Below are 6025 nucleotides of genomic sequence, written 5' to 3' on the forward strand. Positions count from 1 at the left end.
TTCATCCTGGTCAAAGTTCATTTCTGAACCAGCTTCAGCACCCAAAGGAGGCTGGGATATAACAGTCAGGCCCTATAACACAGGATCTGATCATAGGTTTTCTGTTTATCCCAGATTATCTGGCAGTGCAGACTCATATAATCCAGAAAACCTGGCATCAGATCCTGGGATATAGGGCCAGTCTGGAAGGGCCCCTAATCTCTAGAGCAGCAGAAAACAAGCCTGCTCCCTCTTCCTTATGATATTCTTTCCAATATTTAAACATTGCTATCATCTCCTTTCTCAACCTTTTCTTTTCCAAGCTAAACATACCCAGCTGTCTAAGCTGCTCCTCATAAGGATTGGTTTCCAGACCCTTTATCATTTTGGTCAATCCTTCTCTGGACACATTCTGGCTTGTCAATATCTTTCTTGAATTGTGGTGCCAGAACTGGACATAGTATTACAGGTAAGGTCTGACCAAAGTAGGATTGAGTGGTACTATGATTTGCCTTGATCTGGACATTATATTTCTTTTGATGGAATTCCATTGGCTTTTTTAGCTGTTGTGTCACATTGTTGACCTAGGCCTGGACCAAAATTCTGCCAAAATGGATTAATAACCAGCCAGGCTATATCAGCAAGGGTCCCTACAACCAACTCTCTTCACAACATTTTGGACCTGCTGATATTTCCAAAGACAGACCCACATCAGGGTGAGTTATAGTAAGTAATATTCATAATATTGTTTTCATAGGGATTTGGAAAGTTGTAGTCTGAAAAGTACTTGTTCTCAGGATGTTATGATTTGCATGGGTGAATTAATAAAAAACACCTATCACCAGAGACAGAATATTCACATATTTAATATCAGCATTTTACAGTGGGATGGAGCATGTTCATTACCATCTAGGATTAATTCGTGTGTTCAAGTTCATTAATACTGATTGATGACCTTCCTGTGTTGATGAATCATCATGGTGCAAACATTGCACACAGAACATCAACATTGTTTTTCTTTCCTAGTTCATGCATAGTATTATAGAAATATCTGTTAATCATTTTGTTGCCTCAGAGCCTGCATATTAGAGCTCATGAATTAAAATGCAACATCAGAAGCTAAAAATTACTTGTCTGTGTAAATGACAAGGGTTGAAAAAATATTTGCCAGTGTAAGCAACAGAACTCAAATCTATTCTGGGCTTCAAGCTAGCCAAATATAGATAAGCTATCCCCTTAGGAAGAATAGAAAAGGAGAGTGAACAGATTTTTAACAGAGTTGGCATGTAGGGGTAGTTCAGGAATAAGTCATTTCCAAATACAGTGAATTCCATATTTTGGTGGCAGGAAATTCTAGCATTTCGGGGCCTCCAAATTTAGCTATTTTGGGACCCACTAAACTCATTGGATGAGTACAATATAAACAACCTGTTTGCAATCTCTGTAAAACAGAGAAAAGGCACAGTAAGAACTGGTTCATTCTTAGGCAACTAAATCAGAAGAGTAGCTTGTGCTTGGTGATAAATTCCACCATGAATGAGAATATTGTTTTTCAAACAAACAAACAAACAAACAAAAAACCCCTAGAAAAATAAAGTCCAAATTAGAGGACAAGGAAGAGCTGTTTTCAACCCTGGCTACTGGTCAGAAGGGTAGACCCCACCCCCTTTAGGCCCCATTCACTTTGTCTCCTAGCAATCCCCTCGGCCACAATGGCGGCAAGGGACAGCCAGGGTTCAGTTAGGCCTCTTCCACACTGCCTATAAATTACAGATTATCTGATTTAAACTGGATTATATGGCAGTGTAGACTCAAGGCCCTTCCACACAGCTATATAACCCAGAATGCCAAGGCAGATAATCCACAGTATCTGCTTTGAACTGGATTATCTTGAGTCCACTGCCATATAATCCAGTTCAGTGTGGATTTTATACAGCTGTGTAGAAAGGGCCTCATATAATCCAATTCTAAGTAGAGGATATAATATAATATTATAAATATAATATATAATAATTACCATGGTACAATAAAACAGAACAATATAATCTCTAAAATCAGGACAGTAAATAAAGAGCAACACTCTGAAAACAGGAATTCTAGATAGGAAACAACCAGGGCCAGCTAACACCTCCCAACAAAGGATTCCCCCAGGCAGGAAGCAGCCAGGCTTTGAAGTTGCAAGGCCATTACATAGTAATCAAGTGGCTAATTGCAGCATTCATACCTGCCACACTGAGACTATTAATTGCTATTCAACCTGGCCAACCAAAGATTCCGCAAGGTAGAAAGCAGCCAGGCTTGTAAACAGCAAGGCTATTCAATGCTATTCATCGTGGCCAACCAAGATTTCCCCTAGATAGAAAACCCCCAGGTTTGAAGCCACAAAGCTACTCCGTCCCATTCAGCCTGGCTAACGAAGGATGCCCCTATGTATAAAGCTGCCAGGCTTTTAAGCTGCAAGACTACTCAGTGCAGTTCAAGCTGTCCAAACAACGTCCCCTCTCGAGTACCCGAGCTAAACCAGCTCCTTGGTTTACCGAGGAGTTGGCAGCGATGAAGCGAAAGATGAGGGAACTAGAGAACATGTGGTGTGTTCCTACCTAAGGACATATGCCACAGCAACTGATGCTGCAAAGAATGCTTTCTTTTCAGCTAATATTGCATCCGCAAAGAACTGTCTGGCGGAGCTGTTCCAAGTTGTCAAAGATTTGTTAAATCCCATCTCTCAAGATGGGATCCCTGACGACTTGGCAGCCTGCTGCAAAGCATTTCCTTGGTTCTTTGTGGACAAAGTTGCTCTGATCCGCTCCGGCTTTGACACCATATGAACGGCAGCTTCCGAGGATGTAATACGAGCACCTGCTTGTCCCATTGTGATGGATTGTTTTCAATTGGTTCAGCTCGAGGATGTGGACAAGGTACTTGGAGAGGTGAAGGCTACCACATGCATCCTAGACCCTGCCCATCCTGGCTGATAAAGGAAGCCAGAGGGGGTTTGGCAGAGTGGGTAAAGGTGGTGGTGAATGCCTCCCTCCAGGAAGGCATATTTCCAGCAAGCCTGAAATTGGCTATCAAACTGCTGTTGAAAAAGCCATCACTGGACCCCACTCAATTGGACAGCTATCGGCCTATTTCCAATTTCTTCTTTTTGGGCAAGGTCGTGGAACGTGTGGTGGCCGCGCAACTCCAGGCATTGGTAGACATTGATTTTCTAGATCCTGCAGTCTGGCTTCAGGCCGGGGCATGGTACCGAGATAGCCTTGGTCGCCTTGGTAGATGATCTACACTGGGAACTGGACAGGGGGAGTGTGTCCCTGCTGGTTCTGCTGGACCTCTCTGCGGCCTCCGCTACTGTTGACCACGGTATCCTTCTGGGACACCTTGCCGGGATGAGACTTGGGGGTACTGTTTTACAGTGGTTCCGGTCCTTTCTGGAGGGTTGTCATTGAGGAACACCTGCTCGACCCCACAACCTTTGTCTTGTGGGGTCCCGCAGGATTCAATACTGTCCCCCATGTTGTTTAACATCTACATGAAGCCGCTGGGAGAGATCATCCAGAGTTTCGGGTACAGTGTCATCTGTCACTCCTTCCCACCTGTCACTAAGGAGGCTGTTCAGGTCCTGAACCGGTGCTTGGCCGCTGTGTCGGACTGGATGAGGGCGAACAAATTGAAATTAAATCCAGACAAGACAGAGGTCCTCCTGGTCAGTCGTAAGGCCGAACAGGGTATAGAGTTACAGCCTGTGTTGGACGGGGTCGCACTCCCCCTGAAGACACAGGTTCGCAGTCTGGGGGTTCTCCTGGACTCATCACTGAGCCTGGAACTCCAGGTTTCAGCGGTGGCCAGGGGAGCATTTGAATAACTAAGACTTGTGTGCCAGCTGCGCCCGTACTTTGGGAAGTCTGACTTGGCCACGGTGATCCATGCTCTGGTTACATCCCGCCTGGATTACTGCAACACACTGTACGTGGGGCTGCCTTTGAAGACGGCCCGGAAGCTTCAATTAGTACAACGAGTGGCAGCCAGGCTTATAACTGGAGCGGTATACAGGGAGCATACCACTCCTCTGTTGCGCCAGCTCCACTGGCTGCCAATATGCTACTGAGCCCAATTCAAAGTGCTGGTCTTGGCCTACAAAGCCCTAAACGGTTCTGGTCCTATCTATCCGAATGTATCTCCTCCTATGAGCCCGTTAGAATCTTAAGATCTTCCGGGGAGGCCCTGCTCTCGATCCCACCTGCCTCACAAGTGTGGCTGGTGGGGACGAGAGACAGGGCCTTCTCAGTGGTGGCTCCTCGACTGTGGAACTCCCTCCCTAGTGACATCCGGCAGGCTCCATCCCTTTTGAGTTTTAGAAAGAAAGTGAAGACCTGGCTATGTGAAGAGAGGGGAGGAACAGGTGAGGAAGTGGCTTTAAATGCAGGCTGATGCATTCAGGAAAGGGAGTGACTGACCGGGACTGTTGATGGGAAAGAGGTTTATAGCATATATTTGGGATGGGTGCTGCAGTCATTCATAATTGTATTACAAAGTGTGGATGGCATGAAACTACCAACATAGTGTGGTCTCTCGGTGAACTGATCCTACTGATATATACATTCAAGGAAATTTCTCCCACACAAAAGATGTTTATATTCCTAGGTAGTAAAAGTTGCAGGATTAATTACTATGATTTCTTAATTGATGGTTCCTTATAAGATCAATGAGTGGTGAGCATACACAGATTGGCTAAATACTAATTTTATCTTTGTGGGTTGAAAGCAGATGCAAACCAAATTAGTTCAATGCTTTCCTGAGGAAAAAAAACTTGTTGAAATTATAATAACTATTTTAATGTTTCCTGTTGCAGTTAATGCTATATAAACCATTCCCACAGAAAGCAAATTCTGTAAAGGAGTGTTTGAAGAACAAGAGAATAGGTTACAGAAAGTAGATCTGAAAGCGCTGTTGCCATGGAAATGAGATTCTCTTTACAACATCTTGGGTGTTAAAGAACACAACAATATGCATTCTGCATAATGTGTGTTTTGAAATTAAAAGGGCCAGAGAAAAGGTCAAGTTGATAGATTCAAAGCAAGGAATGCAGCATTACTCTGACCTTGGAAGTTACACAACGGTATCTGACAAATAGGAAAGAACAAGAATGTCTCTAATATTTTAAAGACCAGCAAAACAAACAAGAGATGATGATAATGATAATGGTAGTGATGATTTCACAAATAACATGCACAGTGGGATCAAGGCTGTTTTAACTGTGTGAATTGAGGAACAACAATTATAAGCAAACAAACATATTATCTATCTCTTTGACACATGACCAGCATCGCAACTCATCAAAGATGTGGTGTAATTAAACAATTATGTTCGCCAAGTAATAACGAAGCTCATCGGCTACCTTCAATCTGGTTATATTATATTTATATTATATTTACACACTTAAATTTTCTTCCACCAGCAACTTTCTATTCTGTAATGGGGATCCCACATGAAGAACAGGGCATGGAGCAAATTTCCTAGTTCTAGTTTAGAGTTTAATCCAGGGCTGGCATGACTTGACAGAGGCAAAGACTTTTTAATCTCTCCTCCTGGTTCAATCGGTCTCTCTGATTCTACTGAGTGTTGAAAGAGGAAGTAAAGTTCATTTATGGGGAGTAATATCAGAGCAGCCAGATGATAAAATTTTCTTGTATTCTGGATTATTACCCAGTTTAATAGCCTTCAGCATGTTAATAGCTCTGTTATTGTTTGCGTTTGGTAGGGCAGTCTATTTTATTATTTATGTACACTGCAACAGAAACAGCAGACAAACTAGTAGGGACCACAGAAGTTTTATCTGCGTTAACTGTAAAGGGCAAGATTCTGCCACCTGTTTTCTTCTCCCTTGAGTTGCAGTTTTTTCATCACATAATAGTCACCACTGCATAATAGTCACACCCCAATTTTTTGGGTGGCAAAATTGGTATTTTTGTGTTCCTTGAATAATAGTCACAGAGCCATTTGGGGCTAATAATAATAATAATAATAATAATAATAATAATAATAA

The sequence above is a fragment of the Anolis carolinensis genome, chromosome 4, assembly GCF_035594765.1.
Source record: "Anolis carolinensis isolate JA03-04 chromosome 4, rAnoCar3.1.pri, whole genome shotgun sequence".
NCBI classification, from domain to species: domain Eukaryota; kingdom Metazoa; phylum Chordata; class Lepidosauria; order Squamata; family Dactyloidae; genus Anolis; species Anolis carolinensis.